A 26,280-nucleotide genomic window follows, 5' to 3' on the forward strand; every position below is an offset into this window, starting at 1 on the left:
GCAATTTTTTGCCAAAATAATTTTTCATTCAAATGTTAATAACTTTTTTATGCGTCAATCAGAAACGCTGAAATTTTGACCAATCATGAATCATATATTAAAGCTCCATTATTAAAATTTTGAGCGAGATTGAATAAATTTTCTGAAAGTTATAGAACTTTTAGTAAAACTTATAAGATTTTTGAACACATTTTTATAACATTATATCTCAATATGTACTTGATGATTTTTTTTTTCAATTTTTTTTTTGTGTTTCATCTTATACCTAAGACTTTCATATGCAGCCATGTTTGGGGTTTTATATTCACTACAAAAAACGTGCGTATGTAGTTGACGATGTTTTAAAATTTACCATATTTTGCACATATAATCTGCCAAACGTTTTCCACCAATAAAAGTGCATTGACTGAACGGAAAATCCATAGGACCTACTCTTCATATGTAGTTCAGTAGGTCCTGTATAAATATATTACATTCAGAGAATTTAAAAAAGTTGAAAACACTTGGCACTTTTATTGATCAAAATTTGATAAATTTCCAAATGACACTCTGAAAATAAACAGATTTTTCATATTTTTTGTAGTGAATATAAAACCTTAAACGAAGCTGCATATGAAAGCCTTAGGTATAAGCTGTAACACAAAAAAAAAATGAAAAAGTTTCATCAAGTACATATTGAGATATAATGTTTTGAAAATGTGTTCAAAAATTTTATAAGTTTTACTAAAAGTTCTATAACTTTCAGAAAACTTATTAGATCTTGCTCAAAGTTTTACCACTGGGGCTTTAATATGTGGGTTATAATTGGTCAAAATTTCAGCGTTTTTGATTGACGTATAAAAAAGTTATAAACATTTAAATGAAAAAATATTTTGATCAAAAAATTGCTGTACGGACAATTGTTTGATACACTGTATGTCTTCCTAGAGGAATTTCAGGAGAAACTCCTGGAGGAATTCCCGGAAGAACTTCAAGAGGAATTCTCGGAAGAATCCAAAAAAGAATTCCCGAAGGACCTCGTAGAAGAATACCTTTAGGAGTTCTTTCCTAGAAGAATTGCCGGAGGAACTCCTATAGGAATTCCCGGAAGAACTCCAAGAGGAATTTCCGGAGGAAACTCTAGAGAAATTTCCGGAGCAATTTCTGGAGGAATTCTTTGGGGGAATTTCAAGAGGAATTCCCGGAGAAACTTCTAGAGGAATTCCTGGAGGAACTATTAAAGGAACTGCTAGTGGAACCCCTAGAAGATGTAATTATCGGGTAAGTCTGTCGGGAGCAGTACTGAGACTCCCCGACTCAATAGCCTCAGGGTCGGCACGCTCACATCCCGTAACTCGCGGGCAGGGAACTCTCGAACTTAGAAATAGATAATCACAACAGCACTTTACGGACAACTACACTTTATTCATGTTTTACACTGTTGTATATTTCTGGCACTTCTTTCTCCCTTTATCTCCCACTTCCTTAAAGCTAACCTGGTCTCCACTGCGTCCTGGATACTGTGCGCGGTTGCGGCGCACGGTACTCTACACCGCTATGAGCAACGGCAACGTCCTTCGGGTTTGAGTGGTTTGGGATGGCACTACACGGGTTCCTGAACCTCCTACGCGTCTTGGTCCTGCTGATATGGTGACGGATCGGCCTTCTGTGCCGCAATTCGCCCAGATGGTCACGGAGATGACGTAGGGAAATCGGTCGGGCACTTTCAAGTAAAAACGGCGGGGTTCTGTAGCACAGAGAGGGCATTACTCACAGGTTTTAAATGTTACGGTTACTGGTATTACCGTGACACTTCTTCCCCTTTTCAACTTTCTCCAATAACTCTGCATAGAACTTTCCAAACTTTTACTTCGAATTCTTCTGTTTTTACTTTAAGCCTTCTTACTGTCTTAGTCGACGAACTCTGGGCAAGTGATAGCATACCGAGTCGTTGACTGCCTTGAGGTTCATGACCTCGTTCCTCGGTCATTGCCCTCTCCAGCCATCCCATTTCTCAATGGTCCCCTTACGCCACCCTTCATGGCCGCTCAATGGGTGGTAACCAGTCCCTCTGGTGGTGGGGTTTTCAACTACAGTGTGTAGTATTGATGGTTGCTATTTAGGGTGGTGGAGCCTGACGTTGTCCTATCTAGCCTATCGGGAGCTATAAGCTGGTTGGAATCTACACTAAACACGAGTATTACCTGCCAATTAACATTTTAACATTTCACGCAACACAAATCACGAAATTCTCGGTAACACTCACGACACAAACTTACCAACACTTACAAAGAATTCCTAGAATTCCCTGATCTACCGCGCCTACGCTCTCCTCGCCATCTAGGTGTGCATCGAAGTGTTGCTTCCACCTATCAATCACCTCACGTCGGTCCGTTCAGGGGCTCCCGTTCTTATCCCAGCAGATTTCGGCTTACGGCACGATGCGTTGAGTTTCTGGTAGTACTTACATCCCAAGTAACATTTTTAGTTTTCTTATAGAATACAAGTTGTTGTTATAATCTAATCGTTAAAACTTGTTTTAAAGCTTAGTGGTTTTAACAGCTCTAATAAACCCATGATAAAACCCTATTAAACCCGAAAGGGCCCACCCTACAGGAGGTTGTTAAAACCATTACTTAAAACGTTGAACATGCTACTTGGTTTTATGGTATATTCTTGTAGTATACTACACAGCATGGATAAGATCTGTTTGTAGGTTGCAAGAAAACAAATAAGCCGTTTAAAAGTTCAAAAAACATCTTAAAAGAACTATTAAAGCCAAGGTCTTAAAGTTAATCTGAAACAAGTATCATCACATAAACTGGCAGTGCAATTGCAAATTATTGATAATAAAAAAAACGACAATTATGTCGGTCATATATGTCAATAATATTTAGTTTTCAATTTTCACGGAGGAAATCTCTGTTGCTATGACATATAAATTCATGCCAAAAAAGATTACCGGTGTAATGCATTAAAATACTTCTGAATAAGGCAAAGCGCCACGCCATTTTGAGGAATTGGGCATTCTAAATATAACAATTTTAATCCAGCTTGCTAAAGTATGCATTCGAATCACAATCCAAACATCAACATGGCGAACATAATTTCCAAGCAGGAATTGATCATCGTGTTGAAAAATATGGATGCCGTCATGTTAAACCCTCCTAGTTTTGTTTGAGATTGTTTAAGATCAGTTTGGTGCAAAAGCAACATGTTCTAGAGTTGCTGTACTTTATGAATACGGTGCGAAGACTAGCGTATACCTACTTATTCTTAACGCATACATTTGTGCACTACTCAAACACAAATAGGTTTTATAAAATGTGGACCCAGACTGTATACTCCTTAGAAGTCGCTGCTGCTGCGAAAAGTAAACAAACCATTTTCGCAAAATTTTCAGTGGTGTTTCATTTTCTAAGTTGTTTTATTTGCTCGCATAGTAAGTATACAGTGAAAATCAATAAGGATTTTTGCACACCGGTTGCATCTGGCTTTTCTCACATAAAAGTGAACTACCATGATGCCGGAGCCAGAGCAAATGATGCCATCCCTACCACCCATCGGTTGCTTCTGAAATCCCGGTCACAAAAGCGCATTACAAGGTTAGTTTGGCCGCCTAGCTGTGTAAATTAAGCCCGCCAGAGATTTTCCCATCAGATTTACTTCAAATAGAATAAAACAAAGTTGTTTCCTTTTCTGTTTGTGTGGCATAAATCTATCGATGAAAATATGATCGCATTGCTGGCTCCATAGCTAGCTTTAATGCTTCCAGTGGTTATTCCAAAAAGGTTTAAGATGGCTTTATTACGACTTTATTTAATCTATCAGGTTTTAAAGCTGATTAGACGTGATATGCCTGCGGCTTAGAAATAGGTTTTTAAATCAAGTTTTGATACGCTCTTTACAGCTCGGTTACAATAAATATTTTGCTTATCGATAAGGCAAGCAGATAAGTTTTATTCAATGAATTTCTAGATATCTACAAAGTGTTTTAAAGTTGCTTGTATCGTTAAAGCTGCTTGGCAATTTAGACTGCATCAGCAAACCTTAAAGGGCTTAACAAATCCATGACAAAACCTCAATAAATAATGTCTAAGAGCAGAAAGGATACAAATTGTTACTTGGGATGTATCTCGAGAACGATGACAAGTTGGATTGCGAGAACTACCGCGCGATCACACTACTGAGCGCTGCCTACAAGATACTCTCTCAAATTTTATGCCGCCGACTATCACCGATTGCAAGAGAGTTCGTGGGGCAATATCAGGCTGGATTTATGGGTGAACGCGCTACAACGGACCAGATGTTCGCCATCCGCCAGGTGTTGCAGAAATGCCGCGAATACAACGTGCCCACACATCACTTGTTCATCGATTTCAAAGCGGCGTATGATACAATCGATCGAGAACAGCTATGGCAGATTATGCACGAATACGGATTGCCGGATAAACTGACACGGTTGATCAAGGCGACGATGGATAGAGTGATGTGCGTAGTTCGAGTATCAGGGACACTCTCGAGTCCCTTCGAATCTCGCAGAGGGTTACGGCAAGGTGATGGTCTTTCGTGCTTGCTGTTCAACATTGCTTTAGAGGGTGTAATTAGGAGAGCGGGGATAAACACGAGTGGAACGATTTTCACGAAGTCCGTTCAGCTGCTTAGCTTCGCTGATGATATTGATATTATTGCTCGTAAATTTGAGACGATGGCGGAAACGTACATCCGACTAAAGAGTGAAGTCAGACGAATCGGATTAGTCATTAATGTGTCGAAGACAAAGTACATGATGGCAAAGGGCTCCAGGGAGGAATCGGCGCGCCCGTCACCCCGAATTTATATCGACGGTGATGAAATCGAGGCGGTTGAAGAATTCGTGTACTTGGACTCACTGGTGACCGCCAACAACGACACCAGCAGAGGCGCATTGTGGCAGAAATCGTGCTTACTTTGGACTCCGCAGAACTCTACAATCGAATAAAGTTCGCCGTAACACGAAGTTAACCAACTACAAAACGCTGATTGGATCGGTCGTCCTCTATGGGCACGAAACATGGACCCAACGTGCAGAGGACCAACGCGCCCTTGGGGTTTACGAACGGAAGGTGTTGCGTACCATCTACGGCGGAGTGCAGATGGAAAACGGGACTTGGAGAAGGCGAATGAACCATGAGCTGCATCAGCTGCTGAGAGAACCAACCATCGTCCATACCGCGAAAACCGGGAGACTACTGGGCGGGGTGGGCGGGTCACGTCATCAGGATGTCAGATAGTAACCCGACTGAAATGGTTCTCGAGAGTCATCCGACCGGTACAAGAAGACGTGGAGCGCAGCGAGCTAGGTGGGTCGACCAAGTGGAGGACGATCTGCGGACCCTACGCAGAGTGCGGAACTGGAGGCAAACAGCCATGGACCGAGTGGAATGGAGACGGCTACTATGTACAGCAGAGGCCACCCCGGCCTCAGCCTGATCGGCAACGGCAACGAGAACGATACATCAATTACAGTTCCGCGCATTCCGCTTCTTCCAGGAAGAGTTTTTTTTTCTGAAAAGGGGGTCTTTTGTTTCAACTTGTGTTAGTATCATTCCACGTGCTGCTGGGACTCATGCTGCAGCATTACCGCCCGCACTGATTTGGTCTCCTTGTTCTCATCCCAATCGTTCGGCACTCCTCATTGAAGCACTCATTCCATCGACTCCTTTTCACATACCCGATGGTGCTCTTAGCTGCGTCGTTGAAAGCTACTTTTACCGTAGTCTAGCAGTCCTCTAGAGGCGGCACATCGAGCTCACACTTGTTTGGAAACGCAGCCTTGAGAGTCTGCGCCTATGCTGATGTAACATTCGGTTGCTTCAGTTAGCCTAGAGGTTGTACCGTGGTGATCGCCGGCACCGTACTTTGCTGAGGACGGGAAGTTTTGGGCGCAGTTTGACCATCACCTGGTAGTGAGTGATCAGAGACGTTCAGTTAGCGTCACGATAGGTCTTTATGTTGATAATGTTGGAAAAGAGTCATCCATCAATCAGAACGTGGTTGATTTGCGATTCCGTTTGCATTAGGATCTCCAGGTGTAACGATAAGGAAGGCTGTGTTGGAAGGTGTTAGGTCATGCTATTGAAGGTCTATTAAACTAGATAAGTTGTTGGTTAGTATCAAACCAAGGCTCTAAAAGTCTCTAAAACAATTTTCTGCCGAGTACCAATTCAACTCATTAGAATAAAAAAAGGAATCTACTTTTCAACATAAAACGCTTCTGCAATCAAATTCGAGTTCCGTTATGCCATTTGCAATTTTGCAAATGCACCCATCGCGAATCGAACACCTAGCATGGTGACATCCAAATTCGATAGCAAAATAGTCGACTTTGTGAGTAGAACGAAGAGCGGCATCCTTGGCAGCATCAATTCTACGAATTGGTACGATGACACCCCAAAGGTGGTACATATATACCTACCAACATCCCGATATGACCCGGTGAACATGGAAATGGACGAAACGTTCTGTGAAATGTTCGTTTCTGCATTATTCATAAAACCCATAGTGTCGGACGGAGCACCAAACGACGGGTCTCTACCTTGCCATTGCATTGCCAGAACAATTGCGCGTATAATTCAACAACGATATGCTGTCTCGCGCGCCCTCCGTTGAAAACCTCATCTCTTTGGCTGAAACGGTGGATGTTGCACTACGGAAAAGAAATGGCTCTGTCGCGAAAAGAGCAGTGCCCTACTGGGGGAAAACAGTGTGTTATTATCCCTCCGATCTCACCAAACGAAATTGCTTCTACTCTACTTACAGCGTGAAATGCGATGCGATATTAGCGACTGCTGCAGAGCAATCCGACTGCATAAATTCCACCACCCGAGCTCTCAGTGGTTCTTTCTTGGAACAATCATATGAACTGATGCGATTGCATACCCTGAAGCGGAGGTGAACTGTACGTTTATCAATTATATTGTCACAAAATATCCTTAGATGTATCCTTGATGAAGACCTGCAGCCGTTGAGTGTTCTCCACTGATACACACCAAGTTTCACTGGCGTACAGCAGCACAGATTTCACGTTCGAGTTTAAAATTCGTCGACTACTCTGGTTGTCGCCTCGCCTTTTTGATCCGTACATCTATGTCGATCTTGGTGCCAGCATCTGCCGCCATTTCGTTACCAGGAAATTGGAACATTCTCCACTACTTTCCCAGCTACCGTGAGGCTGGAAGGGTTTCCCGTATTTACATCCAACGATTTGATCTTGTTGACGTTGATGGTGAGCCCTGCCGCCGAGGAGCGATTGGCAAGATCATCGAGCTTGCTCTGAATATTAGAGCGCCGTTATGCTAGGAGAACAACTTCATCAGCCAATTCGAAGTCATTTTGGTGCTCCATAGTAATGGGCTGCCACAGCACCCCACGATTTGGGTCACGTTCAGTCGCTCCTACTAATAGGATACATCCTTGCCTCACTCCAGCAACGGATGGAATCGGACAAGACACCGTTGTGCAGTACTCTGCACGAAAATGCCCTGTACTGTGCTTCAATGAGGCCGATGATTTTCTCAGGGACACCCTTGCGCCTGAGGGCTCCTCAAATGTTTTCGTGATTGAGATGGTCGAAAGCGTTTTTGTAATTAATGAACAACAGGTAGAGAGACTCTTGGAATTCATACCGTAAAGTAGGGTCAAATTGATGACCTTCAATGTGGAGCAAATTGAAGGTCTTCAATGTGCCCCTACTTTACGGTAGCAACGGGTCACCCGTTCCGTACTACAAGACGACCGGAATGGCAGATGAAAATTCCGTTTTCGGCTTTGTGTATATTTAATGGAGACGCACGGTAATTGGTTCGCTCGTTGTTCATATGCCGCCGCGGGAGTGCGACAAAGGGGCTGTCCATAAACCACGTGGTCATGGGGTGGAAGGGGGGGGGGGGGTGGGGGGTTCGGGCGATGACCGTTTTGTGTGGACGAATAAAATTTTTTGTATGGACTTATGACCACGCGGGGGGGTTGAGAAGTCCCAAAAAAATGACCACGTGGTTTATGGACAGCCCCAAAGAACACAGAAAGAAACGATTGTCCAAAAAAAAAACGCACCCAACCAATGGAAACCGATGAAGGTGAGCACCATTCGTTAGCGTTACTCGTGCGCGGGGTAGAAAAGAAAAACTCCTCCCGCGTGCTCAATGTTTACGACAAATTTCGAACTTTTATGCTCCATAAAATCCGGGTTGGTTGCGCGCTCATGTTCCCCGTCGCATTATTATTCTTTGGCTTCGGTTTGGCAGGATCGGCGAGCAAATGGTGACGACGACTTAGGTACACGGCTGCTAGCTGGAAGCAAAGCTTATGGTTTGAAAAACATCATTTACGAATCATTGGAGGCATAATAAATATATGATCGTTAAACCGGGGTTTCTGGGCGAAAGGTTTCCTCAAGAACGTCAAGTATGCGGTATTGCCGTTGAGTGCCGGTATGACCGCCGCTTGGCAAATATTTTCAGGTTAGAAATGGTTGGTTCCGTGGTTGAAATATAGGATAAAAGGGTCAACCATTACCGGTGTAGGCGTAGCACGGGTAATGTGCTAAGCGCTGACAAGTGAGATTTCCGGTGGGAAGCAAGAATAGAACAATGGTGTCACAACTTCACTTTCAGCATTGCTGGCTAGATGGTGTAGAACGAAAAGCTTTTGTTTCCGTATTTTCAGAAGATCTAGTCAGTTTGTATCTTTTTGTTTTGCATCTGCTTGCTGGCGAAGTCCCGGTGGAATTCATTCAGAAATTCCCTAAAAAACTCATAGAGGAAATTCCAATAGAACTGACAGAGGAACTCCCAGTGGAACTCCTAGAGGAACTCCCGGAGGAACTCAAAAAGGAATTCCCGGAAGAACTTCTACAGGAGTTCGCGGATGAATTGCTACATGAAATCCTTGATGACCCCGTAGAAGAATATCTGAAGGAAGCCTTGAAGGAATCCACGGAGAAACTTCTAGAGGAATTACCGAATGAACTTCTAGAGCAACTCCGGGAGGAATTCTCAACGGAATTCCCGAAGAATCAATTCAAGAAACTTCCAGTGAAAGTTCTGGAAGGAATGAAGGGATACCTAAAAGAACTCCTAGAGTAATTCCTGGAGGCATTCCTACAGGTGTTTCCGGATCAACTCCTAGAGGAATTTCCGGAAGAACTCCTACTGAAACTCTTGAAGGAACACCTAGAGGAATTCCTGGAGGAAGTAAGTATTAAAGAAACTGCCAATAGAGTTTCTTTATAAACATTCTTAGGAGAACTCCTACAGGGATTCCCGGAGGAACTCCTACAGGAAATCCCAGGCAAACACCTGCGATAATTTCCGAAGGAACTTCTAGAGGGATTCCCGGAGGAACTCCTAGAGAAGTACCCAGAAGAAATCGTAGATGACTTCCCAGAGGAGCTCCTAGAGGAATTCCTAAAGAAACTGTTAAGGACAAACATTTTTAATCCCGGTTCAAAATTGCACCAATCTCAAGAAACAATCGTTTAGCAACAGTCTAGTTTATATTTTGTTCTTTTTTTTTTTTATCCTTCTAAACCATAGGGGGATAAATCTGCTCATCAGACACCCTAACAGGAAGGTTAGGGTAGTGTGGGGATGAGGCCGTCTTCTACAATGCCGGTAGAAGCCAGGACTACTCTCTCCTCGACCCACTAAAACACATTCCTATGGTCGCCAAACCCTACGTCTCTCCGGAACCACCAAGAAGGTATTGCTTCAGAGAGGGGCTAGTGCATATCGCACCCTCAAGGTTAGCTGCCGTAGCCTAGCAGCAACGAACATCGATGACTCGCACTGGAGAGTCCATCACGATAGCATGCTGGCGCTTAGCCAGTTTCCCGAGTGGTCCTCGCCACTCCCTTTGTCCTCGGAAGGCGGGCAGGGTCAACCCCGCCCGCGCCCTACTGCTGAGCGGACATCAAGAACTGATGCCTTGTACTGATATTTTGTTCTTGGAATAATTAGCTGGTTCTACTGTTTGTGAAATTTGTGTGTTCCAAATTATGAGTAGGTGCAAAACTCGGCCGTTGTTGCAGCCATCTTGGGATTCTAACGAGCCGATTCTTAAAGAAAATTCCAGTGGAAACGCTAGCCAGATTGCAAGAAGAACGCCTAAAAAAGTCCCGCAAGAACTCAATTAGAAATTCCCGAAGGAACTCACAGAGGAATTCCCAGTGGAACTAATGGTAAAATTTCCAGTGAAACTCCTAGAACTCCTAGGAATTCCCGAAGAAGATACTAGAGGAATTTCCGGAGGCACTCCTACAGAAATAGCCAGAGGTACATCTAGAGAAATTTCCGGGGGAACGCCTAGGGGAATTCCCACAGGAAGTCCTAGAGGAACTCTCGGAGGAACTTGTGGAGGAGTTCCCGGAGGAACTCATAGAGAAATTTTCAGAATAACCTTTATTTATGATTTTCTTTTTATTCGTGTATTTTGATTACAGTTATTGAGATTTTTTTTCGACTTAGACTTTGATGCGATAAATTTCGTCGTACTCATTATTCGCTTTCGATTTCGCTGTTAATCTCAGTCGCAGGGTTTTTGCAACTCGCCCGATAATGTGACAGTTTTCGCCGGCCGTCTCAATGTTTACCATTAAGGCCGCACGGGACGACGTGTAATTTTTTCCTATCTTCCCTCTCTTTCTAACAATTTGCCTCGCGATTTTGAAGAAGCAAATATCAGTTTCCACTGTACTGACGTAGCTGAAACTTTAGTCGATTGTGCACCACAAATGAGCAAATGAACGATCAAATTTCTGGTCAATAAAATGAAGTAGAAGTTGAGATTTGCATCTTACTAACAACAGAGCAATGGCGGACGATTCAACAACCGTCCCGTCCGGCCTTAAGGTCTTTTGTTCTCGGTCCACCAACTGATCATGTTTACACAACAAAACCAGCTGGTTCACCGATGTTTACGTTCATCCTTATTGTTCTCGGCTACCAGCTGTTTATGTTTTCATAACAAAATCAGCTGGTTTCGCCTGAATCGGGGAAAGAAGGCGAAAATGGGTCATAATTGTTAAGTTAGTACCATATTAGGGCGAGTTCAATTTCGTTGCCAAAGTCTGATTATTCGTAAAAAAAATACAATATTTCTTCACAAAGAACTATTAGAGAAATTTCCAGTGCAATTCCTAGAAGAACTCATAGAGGAATTCCTGGAGGAACTCCTAGTGGAATTTTTGAAAGAACTCCCAGAGGAACATACTAAGCAACTCTTTGAACACTATTTTCAGTAGAGCTTTGAAAATAAAGTCCAGTGGAGTCTACTAGAGGAATTCTTGGTGAAACTAGTAGATGAATCCCTGGTAGCGCTCCAGGAAAAAATCCCGGAGAAGCTCCTTGAGTAAACCTCGGAGGAAATTCTGAAGCAGCCCAGTAGAACTAATAGAGGAGTTTCTAATGGAACTTCTATAGGAATCCTTGGAGGAACTCAAAGAAGAATTTCCGGTGGAACTCCTAGAGAAATTTCCAGTAGTTGTCAAGGAGATACTTCTATAGAAATTCATAGAGGAACTCCCAGTGGAAATCCTAGAGTGGAACTCGAGAGGAACGTCAAAAGTAAGTCTCAGTAGAACTTCTAGAGGAATTTCATGATGAACTGCTAGAAGAACTCGCGAAGGAACTCAGAAGGAGCTCAAAGCATAATTCTCAGAAGAACTCCAAACAGAATTCCCAGTGCAATTCCTAGAGGTATTGGAGGAACTTCATATGAAATTCCCTTGGTAACTGCAAGAGGAATTCCTAGATGAACTCTTAGAGGAATTCCCGCAGGAACTCGCAGAGAAATTGCTGGAGGAACTTTAAGAGGAGCTGTTGGTGCAACTCCTATTGCAATGCCCAGAGGAACCTTAAGAGGAATTGGGTTTTTAAATTAAGAACAATTCAATGATTTTTTTTGTTTTTAAACGAAAGAGCACCTTTTTCTGAGCCGTTATGATTTTTTTCAGATTTTTAGAACTTCATTTTGGTATCTATTTCAAAGAGATTTTTTGAAATCACCTTTTGACAGCTGGGCAACTGCTTGACAGCTCCGCTCAGTACAGAATGCGACGAGGGGTGATTCGACAAATCGCTCCCATACAAATTTCAAATTGATTTTTAAATAGGTTCCCGGTCACCAAAATTGATGAAAATTTGGATTTCGGCTCAGTTTGGCATGCAGATTCAGAATATGGAATTATCTCAACACCACTAAAGAAGCCAATTGACCGAGAAAAATCCCAGAATACACGGATAAACTTGTAGATGACTTCCCGGAAGAACTTTTAGAGAAATTGGTGAAGAAACTCCTAGAGGAATTCCCAGGTTACCTCCTAGGGGAATTTCCGAGGGAACTCACAGAGAGATTTTCAGAAAAAAAAAACAGGAAGGAATTCCAGTATGAACTTGTATAGGACTTCCCTGAGAAATTCTGGAGGATCTTCTGGAGATACCCCTAGAAGAATTCCCAAAGGAGCTTAAAGAGAAATTCTCAAAATACTGTTAAAGGTTGTTCCAGGGAATCTTTTAGTGGAATACCCGGAGGATCTGAAAAGGAATTGCCGAAAAAACTTGTACAGTAATTCCCAGTAGAACTCTGAAAGAACTCTTAATCGAGCTTCTAACGGAATTCGCAGTGCAATTCCTAGTGAAATTATTGGAGGAACTTCAAAAAAAATCCCTGAGGTACTGCTAGAGAAATTCCCAGAGGAACTCTTAGAGGAATTCCCGCAGGAATTCCTAGAGGAATTCTTAGTGAAGCTCCTAGCACAATTCTTGGGGAACTCGTAGAGGAATTGTTGTAAAAACTTCCAGGGAAATTATTGGAGGAACCCCTAGTGCAATGGTCATAGAGTAATTCTCAGAAGAACTATTTGTGATACCTTATGTTAAAATTATTTTAAATGATAAAAATTGCTTTGTTGTGTTTTCCGTGTTTATCACATGTTGTTGTATTGTTGTCTGAAATGTGAATGATTTTATGTGGTAATTAAGTATTGTTGTATACAAATAATGAATACAGTAGTTTTACAATTATTGCAGGGACATATTTTTACACTATTAATGAAATTTTTAGTGGAACTCCTAAAAGAATTCCAGGAAGAGCTCATAGAGGAATTTCCAGAGGAACTCCTGAAAAAGCAATTGCCGGATAAACTTATAGAGAAATACCCAGTAGAACTAAGAGAGAAATTCAAAAAAAGAACTCTCAGTGGAACTTCTATCGGAATTCCCAGTGCAATTCCTACGGGAATTATTGGAGGAACTTTAAAGGAGAGGAATTCCAGAGGAACTCTTAGTGGAATTCCCGCAGAAACTAATTGAGGGATTGCTAGGGAAGTTTCTAGGACAATTCCCGGATGGATTCCTAGAGGAATTGTTGGATGGACTTCCAGAGAAATTGTAAGGTTAGAGCATCTCCCGGAAAAGAGGTAAGGTTAGAGGTAAGGTTAGAGAGTACCCGGAAAAACTTCTAAAGGAATTGACGAAGGAAAATTCCAGAATTCCCGAATAAACTTGTAGAGCACTTTCCGGAGGAACTTTTAGAGCAATTTGCGGAGGAACTCCTGCTGGAACTTCTAGAGGTATTCTCGGAGGATCTTTCCGGAAGAACTCCTAGGGGAATTCCTGGTGGTAATTCGAAGATGAATTCTCAGAAGAAACAAGAAGGAATTCCAGGATGAACTTTTACAGGACTTTCCTGAGGAACTTCTGGAGGACTTTCCAGAGATACTCCTAGAGAAATTCCCAGCGCAACTGTTGGAGGAATCCCCTCCTGCTGAAGAAATTTTATACCACTTGGAGATTCCCCAAGTATACTTATATATTTCTTATGTCTCGTGAACGCCATCATATATCCGAAACTACTCATTTTCTTCTACTGCTGCTTGAGAGATAATCGTCAGATAGTCTAGGCATTCGACAAATGGGGTACGAATTAAAATGTGTCAAATTACGGAACTTTTGGCAATTTTGAACCAGTCATCAGTTCAGCAAACTCATTTTTTTGGTAATTCCTTCGAAAATTACTTCGGGGATCCCTTCTGCAATTTCTTTGAAAATTCTTTCAGTAATGCCTTTTCCATTCATTCGGTAATTCCTCTGAGAGTTCGCATATTCCTTTGGATTTTATTAATAGTTGGGTTTGTTATTTCTTCAGAAACTCTTTTGGCTATTCCTTTGGGTATTTACACGGAAATTCCTTTGACAATTTTCTATGGTATTTTTTTTTGGGAAAAGCTTCAACAATTCTCTCGATAATTGCTTAGTGAATTCCTATGGCAATTCCTATTTAGAGTTTTCTAAACACTTACCGAAGATATAATTTAAGCAACAACAATTCCTTCGATATTCCTTTAAGAAATCAATTAATAAATTCCTCAAGCACTCATTTGGCAATTGCTTTGGAAATTCGTTCAGCTATTCTTCGGTTTTTTTTTTTTTGTAAATTTCTTAGGAGTATGCCTTGGAAACTCTCTGGAATTTCTTTGGAAATTACTCTGTCAACGACTTTGGGAATTTCTTTATTTATAAAATAGAGGATTATTTTCGAGCGAAGAATTTTCTTTTGGGATTGTTTCAGTAGTCCCTGTGTGAAATCCTTCAGCTTTATTGCATTTTTTTTTTCAGGGAATCTCTCAGAAATTCCTCCGGTTATTCCATTTGCCAATTTCTTCAGTAATTCCATTTTAAGATTTCTTCGGGAATATTTGGAAGTTTCTTCGGCATTTTTTAAAATAATTAGACATTATATTATTTTTGGGAATAAGTGTAGAACTTTCATAAGTTAAAATACACAGAAATAAAAAAAAATACTTTTGGGAATGAGCTGTTGATATTTTTTTCGGCAATTTTATTCGCATTTTATGAGTATTCCTTCGGCAATAATTATGGTAGTTATTTCGGTAATTCGTTCGTAAATTCTTCCGTAAATCCCTTCGAAAATTATTTCTCCAATTCTCTCAGCAATGCCTCTAGTAATTCTTTTTGGAGGCATCGTACAAGATTTCACTTCGGAATTCTTTCGGAAATTTTCTAAACAATTCCATCGGCAGCTTTTTGCGGGAATCCTTTTGTAGATCCTTTGGGAAAATCATCAGATTTTTTTTGGAAATACATACTTTCAGCTATTTGATGCAAATTTTCGGCAACTTCTATGAAATTTACCTAGAACAACATACTCGGAAGTACTTCTTGGATAACATCGGAAAGGAATCAGTAGGAACACTTATTCTCCCGGAGGAACTCTCGAACACTTCCGGAAATACTTATGCAGGAAGAATCCTGCATGAACACTTCCGGAGGAACTTCTATAAAGAGAAACGCTCCAGGACGAATGCTTGGAAAAGGAACACTACCGTATGTATTTTTTGAGGCTCAAGGAACTTCTGGAGCTATATTCTAGGAACATTCCAGGCACAACGCTGCCCCCATATACGGGTGCTCTAAACTATAGATACTAGAATAAACGTAGATACGCGGGCATCACTGAGTGAAATGCTTCAAGCATGAGAATAATATTTTTCAAGAGTGCGACTGTTGAATATGACGGCATGCGCTCTATTGTTATTGCTAGAATCATGCTAGTTCGTTCGGATACAAAGGATTCTTCTTCGAGGATCTATGTTTACTCTACTATATATCTAAACCCATGAGTGAGTGCATGTCTTAAGCCTAGTTTAGACGGTGCAAGTGACTTGATTCAAGTCAATGGAAATTGCCCAATTGAATGCGAATTGAACGTGTAAACAGCGCCCTTCATCTCACTTGCCTTGAACGAAAGTTGAACATGTTGAACTTTTTCATTCAAGTCAAGCTAAATCATCTCACTTGCCCCGTCTAAACCCGCGATTCATGTGACCTCAATTCAACCCGTGATCGTATATAATGTTGCATAAGATGTTAAAATGGAAGTCATCTGTCAAATGAGATGAATTCAATTTAGTTTGCTTACACACCGCACGAGTTGAACAATGTAAACACTTGCTTCAACTGAGATGCAATCAACGAGGCATTCAAAAGCATTCAAGTGAACACTCAAGTCATTTTCTCAGTCTAAACACATCATTCCATTGGATTGATCATGTTTGAGAAGTTTGAAACTCAAATGCTCGTTTTAGTTGAACAGTCTAAACCAAGCATTATAGTTCAGGAAACATCTTCTAAAGTTTTCGCGAGTCACGCTCGCTTAACGCTTCGCTGAACTGTACGGCATCTAGAAGGTGATGAATGCAATTCGGATACGATGCAATCGTGAAAATGCTGAACGACTCTGCAAAGACTCCAAAGCTGTAGCTACCCTGATAAAAATTTCCAATAAAATCACCATAAACTACCATTGAATAATGATAAATTTGACTATTCAACAACAAATTATATTGTGTACGTATTTTCCTGCTGAAAATGGTGTATTGGAACTACAATACGTGTACAATAAAATCAATGGCACTAGAGATTTCAATAATAAAACCACCATAAGTTGAATGGTAGTTGACTTGATTTTATTCCAGAAAATTTGGATTTTTTTATGGTAAAGATACATAACAACCCCCATTTTCTATTGTAAAAGTGACATTTACAATACATGCTATGGTGGAAAACCATAAGATCTGTTGTTACTCTATCGTTTTAAACAATTGAGTTAATGGTAAGTACCATTCAATTCAGCGTGTTGTAACAATCCATTCTGTTGTACAGGGGATGGCCAAAATGTTTGGGATAGGCAACTTTTTTTCTCCCACAAAAAAATTCAACATGCTGTAACTTTTCATAGAGTGCTTAAAAAAATCTCAAATTTTGACTGTTTGTCAACCTATTATATGTGCATCATTGGTACAAATTTGGGCTCGATTAATTAATTTTTCACGAAGTTAGAACCTTTCGGGTAAAACACTATTTTTTAGACAGCTTATTTTTGTACTGTCATATCTCGGAAACCAGTGAACCGAATTGAATGAATTTTTTAACGTTTATCAACAATATATTGATACTTAATACGACGTTAAAAAATGTAATATTTTTTCACAGTGAATTAAGTTATACCGGGTTGAAATTTTTACCCATATAGAGGAAAATAAGTAAAATGTACAATACCACACAAAAATTATTAAATGTGTTCTTCCTTCAATCTAAATTTGCTCTAATATATCTAATTAGAGATAGTTTGAGAACAGAAGTGGAAAATCTTTGGATATCAACACTAAAGTTTATTGACATTGATGTAAAAAACTACATTTTTTCGAGAAAAATCCAAAAAGTGTCAACCTATGATAACTTTTTTCAAAGTTTGAAAAGTACCTATGTTTTAGTAGTTTGTGAAGCATTTACATACTGTTAGTGTACGTTCAAAATTTCATTCAATTTGGTTCACTGGTTTCCGAGATATGACAGCTCAAAAATGAGTTGTCTAAAAAATAGTGTTTTACTCGAACGGTTCTAACTTTGCGAAATATTAATCAATCGAGCCCAAATTTGTACCAATGGTGCACATAAAATAGGTTGACAAACAGTCAAAATTTGAGATTTTTTGATGCACTCTATGAAAAGTTATTGCATGTTGAACTTTTTTGTGAGAGAAAAAAAAGTTGCCTATCCCAAACATTTTGGCCATCCCCTGTATCTCTATGATCTTTTTTATCAGGGTAACCAGATAGGCAGAGAAGATATTCAACGATTTGGTGACTGAAATAGGCCTTCAGGGATCCATTTTCAATAATTGGAGAAAACAAGACCCTTACGAAGGCAAAAAATAAAAACAATTCACAGTCTTGACTGGAATACAAATTTCCCAAAAAAAACTCATCTCACCCAACATCGCCTCCTGTCTATCCACAAACGCATAACAAATCAGACACGACACGACTCGCGTGAATCGAATAAGCGCTCGAACGTGACTTGTCTATCGAGAAATAACAAACCATCGTCGTCGTCGTTGTCGTCCTGTGTACAACGCAATGGTTCGGTTGTAGGTGATGATGATGATGAGAAAAGCATGGTCCCAGTTTGCGTTATATGTACTGCTGGCATGCTGCTGTTGATGCTCTTCCCAAAAGGCACGCCACTTCAGGCGCACACATATGGCAGGGGAGGTCGGGGTTAAAGGTGCTTCTCAGTATAGTGCTCTATTAGCACATCCGCCAATTCAACTGAGAACTTAACATCTTTGGAATTACCATGAATGTACAAAGAAGTAAAACAAATTCTATTAGAAAGCTTTGAAAAACTCAGAGCAGGGATCAGCATATTTACTACACTTCAGAGAACAAGTAATGGCTCTTTAGATTCGTTTTTCGAACTGGGACATCAGGAGAAGTTTCCTCTATCCCTACTTTCAGGGCACTAGGTGTCCCTGCTCTGTGGCTTATTGTCAATTCAATTTTGAAAATGATATCCATAGCAATATTTAATAACACTTCCCAAGCGGTTTGGCCGCTTCAATGCTTGTAATACATTACCGATGAGCTACAAGCATTGCTACAGCCATACCTCGATATAACGTAACTCGATATAACGTAATTTTTTTGGCCTCAACATTTGGTTATATAAATAATAAGCGTGTTTTTTATACTAATCTGTATAACATTACATCCCTTCTGGAACCAAGCCTGTTACCCATTCTAGTATTTTATAATCACTTTTGAAGTTTTGTGAGAGTTTTCAATGTCGAACTTATATTTTCGCATTTGATTATTGGTAGACAGATACATGCTCAGAGAAATGACAAAAATTGTATAATTTTTATATATATGTATATAATCAGGATCAGGACTCTTTCATATGTAGACTATAGATAGTAGAGTAAACATAGATCCGTGTTGATGAATCCGTTGTATCCAAACGAACTGTCAAAATCTGTATCCAAACGAGCATGACGTCACGGTTTGGACAACATCAATGGAGCGCATGACGTCATATTCAACCGTCACACTCTTGAAAATTACTACTTACACGCTTGAAACATTTTAGTCAGCGGTGTCCGCGGATCTATGTTTACTCTACTATCTATAATGTAGACTAGACTTCGTAGTAAATCTGAAACTATAGTGATTGTTAGACCACACAAACCGTTATGCCATCGACTGGCAATAGCTAGGTATGCCTCCAAATGATGAAAAGCATATGAACATCGGAATATGCACAGAAAAAAATATTCATGTAAAATTCATCGAGAAATCATGCACATAAAGGGAATGCTAGAATTATTGCACATTTACATGAGATTTCATGTAAAATTACGTTACAATCGTGTAACGCCAATAGTCACGTAACTGGTTGGAGCCCATGATGGTTTACGCGATGGTTGGCGGAAATTTACACAATGGTCATGTATTTTTACATTACATCTCATGTTAAAGTGCACTAACTCTAGCATTCCCTTTATGTGCATGATTTCTCGCTGAATTTCAATTACATATTTTTTCCTGTGTGTGGTTTTGCCTCAATGGCGCGCTTTGTACCGGTTTCGCCCTAAATCAACTAACAAGTTCAACCCGTTTCGTGTTTTAGCATTCGCTGTGGCACTGCCGTGCCTCTCGCTTTCACTTCCGTCAGTCATAGCAGCTCGGGAGAAGTAAAGCCAAGGAGTCCTTCATTCGTTATCTATTGTTCTGTTGGTCCTGCGTTTCGTATAGTATTCAGCTTGGTTTTACTCCGGGGGTGAAGAGTGGGATGGCGAAGCTTCCTGACGAAGACGACGATGATGACGACGTCGACACCACAGCATTCACAACAAGAAACGTGACGAGGAACGTTAATAACGTTGTTAGCAGTCATTATTGCGTTGTGATCCGAGTGAACAAAGTGGATGGCTCTGTGTGCTGGCGAGAGGCGACTGCTGCTTCTCAGTCAGTCGGTGCGAAGTGGATTCCAGGGAGCTATAAGGTGGTTGGCTGGTTGGTAGAGATGATTACTTGTGTGTCTTATCACAACCTGTTGTTGGTGGTTTGACTTTATGGCCGCCCGGTCATAAGTGATTGGTTGCTCAGAACAAGTTGATTCACTCAGAAAATTATGTGTGGGTTCGATATATTTTTTTCGGGCACACATGAGCTTGTCGCTCATTGTCGATGGAGCTATTCTGGAGGGTTTTGGGCCATCGTATCATAAGGCTCCTTGTGATATGAAACACTGAACTCTGACCAGCAAATTTGTTGGAGGCTAGTCCACCATGGCCACGAAGGCCATAGCGAGGCTAGCTCCATCGATGCCTGTTTCTAAATTACAATGAAAATAAAACGCTAGACACCTTCCATCAAACTAGACGGCTGCCGACTGATACCTCAATCTGCAACCGCCACACTCTTTATTCCATTCAGGTATATACAATTCAACAAACTTCTTCCAAACTTCATACCTCTGCCATCTCTCCAACAATTGTACCTACCAACCATACTGCCGCCGTTCACGTACCTGAAGGTTCGACGATACCCGAGCGTTCAACGCTACCTAATTTCCAACAAAATTGAGGATGGCCTTTTGGTTAATCCGGGTAAAACATCTATTGTTATTTTCAAGGAAAGGCGAAACCATAATTGCGTTCGATCTTTGTGTCCCTTTGATGCTAAAATCGATGTGACTGAACAGATAAAGTAATGTTGGAGTTATTCTTGATTCCAAGCTTTCCTGGACACTTCACATTGAGTTCAGAATCAAGCAAACTTCGGGCAATGCCGAGGATCCTTTGGTAAAACTTGGGATCTAAAGCCCAAGTATTTAATAGTTATTTATGTAACGAGTTGCAAAAAGTTGATTTTTTCAGCACGAGTCGTACATTTATCCAACGAGGCTTGCCGAGTTGGATAATTACAAAGGGTGCTGAAAAAATCGAGTTTTGCAACGTGTTCCATACAAAATTTTATGCAATGATTTTTTCATTATACAACTCATTTGAGTTGCATAATATTCATAATGCAACCCAAATGAGTTGCATTATGAACATTATGCAACTATTTTTCATTATGCAACTCATTTTAGTTGCATAATGAACCAGTTCGGAAAAATTGACCATTATGATACCAAAATGGATTATATAAAATAGAAATTATGATACCGAATTGCATAAAATGTATTTAAATAACTATTGTTCGATCAATATTGGCTAAGGGTAACTCCTGTGAACCGCAGATCAATACACACCTCGTTGTTTCCACTTTTGGTGAATTGGAAAGTTGTCCTTGCTCCAAGTGATCTTACAATTGGTTGCAATTTCCCATATTGGACATTTTCCACGATATTCTCTTCCTGGGAAGAATTGATATCTGGTTATCTGAAGAGAAGAGTTTCAGACGGCATCTTATGTTACACTGATGGTTCCCGGTGCTGGTGTCTACTCTCGTGAGCTGGCTAGGCTATAGGCTACTTGATAAACATTGCACCGCACACATTATCTTCACTTACGAAAAAAAATGAGATTTCTACCTTAGCTTCTAGATTGATTACACACATTAGTGATGTTTTCGAGAGAAGGACTCTAATATATCAAACAACTTCTTCAAAGACACTATCTTTGTAAAATCAATTTTTCATGCCCTTTAAAAACAATGTGCATTGCTAGAAATGAATTCGCCGATGAGTTGGCTCTCACTGAAGCATTTACTTCATTGGCCCTGAGCCAGCTCTTCCGGTATCGAAGTGTTGGATAAAGATTCAGATTATTACCTGGGCTGCCACTCAGCGTCAACACAAGCAATACTGGAATAGTTTGGAGTCATGCCGTCATGTATTGTACGGAGCCATCTTCAAAGGTGACGAAATATCTTACAACCCAGTTGACGCAAAGTCTTATATGATGTTGAATAAGATGCTAAAGTGGAGGCCATATGCGTGCATACTTCCATTTAACCGCGTGTAAAAGGTGCGTATATCGCCTTTTCTTTTGTATCCTATTCAACATCATATGTGACCATGTGTTGACTGGGAAATCTGTCAAAGTAAAATTGCAACATGCTAGCGTTGACTGACAGACGTAAAGTTAAGCCGGTCAAGCCCAAGAATGACTAGAACAAGGACTAGATCAGGGGTTCCCAACCTTTTTGAGGTGGCGACCCCCTTTGATAATTGTCAAAACATCTGCGGCCCAATGAAAATTTTTAGAAAAAAATATGAATTAAATGAACGAAACCGAGTTTTTTGGGTACAGTGACGTAGCCAGAAATTTACTGCGGGAGGGATTTTCGACGATCCATGATTCTTTTATTTATTCGACACTCAAATTTCGTGAAAAAGATATCATGTACATTCAATTTGAGTCGTAGCTGAAAAATAGCGGCGCAGCCGAAAATTTTTTCTTCTGAAGGCGTTTTATACTGAAAATTTGATCCATAAATTGTGGCTTTTGCGGGTGGGGTATACAAAATCAAAAATTGGTATCATTTGCAAAAAAAGAATAAAAATTTAACAATTTTTTTGGTAATATCGCGACCCCCCTAGACTGGCTTCACGGCCCCCCAGGGGGCCGCCGACCACCGGTTAGGAACCCGTGGACTAGATAATTAGAATGAAAAGCGTGGAAAACGATGATTTTAAGAAGGAAATCAAGTTTTCAAGTTTTGATTTTCAGTATGAACACATTTTATTAATGGGTGATTTTAACACTAATTTATTAAAAAATATCTGTGATAAGAGTAAACAATTTCAATCGTTCATGCAGAATTTTGGTTTTTCCTCTTTAGGTACTGTTCCTACGCACTTTCATAGGACCGGTGCTTCGCAAATTGATTTGATGCTGACAAACAGGCTAGATTTAGTGCTTCATTTTAACCAAATTGACGCTCCTTTTATGTCCAATCATGATTTACTGTGTCCTTGGATGTTGATATGATACGAATTCAAAAGCCAATTAGTTTTAGAGACTACAGGAATTTCGATTCTTCCACTGTAATTACCATGTTTAATCAAATCGATTGGGAAGCATTTTATTATATTAATAACCCTGATGTCCTGTTGACTTTTTTCAACGGTCATGTGAAAGACATCTTCAACATGACGGTACCATTAAAACACAATATGAAAACTAGTAAATATAACCCGTGGTTTAATAATCAGATTTCTAAGGCAATAGTTGATCGTGATCTAGCTTTTCGTCTATGGAAGTCGACAAAAAGCGAAAGTGACTATGCACTCTTTAAAAGATTGCGTAATTCTGTTACTACTTTGATTACGAATGCAAAAAAACAATATTGGAATGCAAGAATATCGCGAGTCGATTCTGTTAAAGATCTATGGAAGAATTTAAATTCTTTGAATGTCACAAAGAAAAATGAAAATTTTTTGGTCGATGCAACTCCTGATGATATAAACTGCCATTTTTCCAGGAATTTTAGCACAAATTCACTATCTCCTCCAGTAGAGGACAATCATGCATGTACCTCATCTTTCAGGTTCTACGAACTGGAAGATTATCATATAGTAAACGCAATCCATGATGTTAAATCCAACGCAGTTGGTCTCGACGAAACTCCTCTGAAATTTATAAAAATGATACTCCCACTAGTTTTAAAGCCTTTAAAACACATTTTTAACAGTATAATCATGAGCGGAATTTACCCGAGAGCATGGAAACATTCAAAGATAATTCCAATAAAGAAAAAGCCGACAGTGAGTTCTTTGGAAAACCTGCGGCCTATCAGTATTTTGAGTGCACTCTCCAAAGTTTTTGAGAAATTGTTAAAATACCAAATAACAGTTTACTTGGCAGAAAATCATCTATTGTCCCAGTATCAATCGGGTTATCGAAAAGGGCATAGCATCAAAACAGCAATGATAAAAGTGTGTGATGACATAGGAATTGTTCTGGATAAAGGAGGATCTGTTGTTCTTTTATTGCTTGACTTTTCTAAAGCATTGGTACTATATCTTACAATAGATTATGCAAAAAATTAGAACACTACTTTGGTTTTTGTTACGATGCTGTTCACCTCATTCGCTCATATCTTTCAGATAGGACGCAAACTGTTTTTATAAATGGTTGCTTCTCAGAGTTTCTTCCAATAGTATCAGGAGTTCCTCAAGGATCTGTACTGGGGCCATTACTATTTTCTATTTATATAAATGATTTGCCTTTAAGACTTAATGGATGCCAGATTCATTTATTTGCAGACGACGTACAAATATATGTAGATGTTTCTAATTTGTCTAAAGAAAATGCTGCTTCTTTAATAAATGATTGTTTATCTTTAATTGCTTCATGGGCCACCGAAAACTCGTTGATGCTAAATGAACGTAAAACCCAAGCATGTTATTTTACTCGCCAGAATCAAAATCATGCCAGACCTGAGATAGTTTTGAATAACGTTCCGATAATCTATTCTACTACAGTAGTAAGTTTAGGAGTAACCCTAGAAAGCAACATGTCATGGGAGAATTTTATTTCGAAACGAAACAATGTGGAAAAATATATTCTGTTCTTCGTACTCTGCGTTATAATGCTGATTTCTTACAACAAGACACAAAGTTGAGTTTGTTTAAAAGTCTAATATATCCTCATTTTCTATTTTGTGATTTTATTACCACCCAGGCATCCACATTTGCTCTGAACAAACTGAAAAAAGCTCTCAACTGTTGTGTAAGATACGTATATAACTTGAATCGATATGCTAGAGTTTCTCACCTGCACAGTTCATTGATTGGTTGCTCGTTTAACAATTTTCCTCAAGCAAGATCCATACTATTATTATATCCTATTATAAACAAAAAATGTCCCAACTATCTTTTTAGCAAACTCGTTCGCTTAAGAAGTCAAAGGGGGATTAAATTTTCAATGCCTCTTTGCCGTACTTCACACCATTCAAACTCTTTTCTCGTTAGAAGCATTTACAATTGGAACTCTTTGCCAGCTGATTTACAATCCATAGCTTCGTTTGTACAATTCAAGAAAGCATTTCTAGAGCAACTTAGATAAATAATTAGTCAATTACATAAATTGTTACACTCATGCAATCGACGCACTTCATGTTACCATATAGATCTAAAACACAAAAGACTTTTGTCTTAAGTTTATTGGGAAATAAATAAATGAAATGAAATGAAATGAAATGAATTCAAGAGATTGCATCGAGTACTCGCTAAACACTTATGATGTAAAACAGACTTCAGAAACCTGAATCTTCAGAATGTTCTGTTGTTCTCAACTCGCTGTGATGAGAAGCTATAGGCCTTTTCAGGGCGCTGTTCATACCCATTGTGGTATGCTTATGCGTTAGTGCCCTCCAGGGTATCTTTTCCCATTTCCCTACAGCTACATGTCCCTATCCACATCCCAATCCTAATTTCCCAAGGTAGATGTTGAAATAGGTTTTTATTATAGCGATGACACAAATATCCCAAATGAAGGATAACGTGCATCTGGAGTCGGTCGTCTGATATCTGATACCTGATCAGCAAATTAAGGATGCTGCTACAGAGCGTTCATGATTAACAAAAATTTTAATCATGATTAATCATTGATGATTAAAATTTCAATTTTAGTGATTATTGATTATGATTAATGATTAATTTGAGTTTTAGGATGATTAAAGATTATGATTAATGATTGAAATTGGTTTTATCTGTGATTATTGATTATGATTAATGATTAAAAATGGCTCATTGATTAAAAATCATGGTTAATCATGATTAATCAATCACAAAAAACTGGAAATGATTAAAATATTTTTATTGTTTAACATACTTTTAAAGTTTCAAAAGTAAAAGGTAACTCTGCCCGGGAGATTTATGAAAAAAGAATCCTAAATTATGTTATTTCGAGCAGCATTTGAACCAATTTAAATTGGTTCATATATTTTATATGATGAATCATTTTTAGTGATCCCAAGTAACATTTTTAGTTTTCTTATAGAATACAAGTTGTTGTTATAATCTAATCGTTAAAACTTGTTTTAAAGCTTAGTGGTTTTAACAGCTCTAATAAACCCATGATAAAACCCTATTAAACCCGAAAGGGCCCACCCTACAGGAGGTTGTTAAAACCATTACTTAAAACGTTGAACATGCTACTTGGTTTTATGGTATATTCTTGTAGTATACTACACAGCATGGATAAGATCTGTTTGTAGGTTGCAAGAAAACAAATAAGCCGTTTAAAAGTTCAAAAAACATCTTAAAAGAACTATTAAAGCCAAGGTCTTAAAGTTAATCTGAAACAAGTATCATCACATAAACTGGCAGTGCAATTGCAAATTATTGATAATAAAAAAAACGACAATTATGTCGGTCATATATGTCAATAATATTTAGTTTTCAATTTTCACGGAGGAAATCTCTGTTGCTATGACATATAAAT

Source organism: Aedes albopictus, chromosome 1, assembly GCF_035046485.1.
Source record: "Aedes albopictus strain Foshan chromosome 1, AalbF5, whole genome shotgun sequence".
NCBI lineage: Eukaryota > Metazoa > Arthropoda > Insecta > Diptera > Culicidae > Aedes > Aedes albopictus.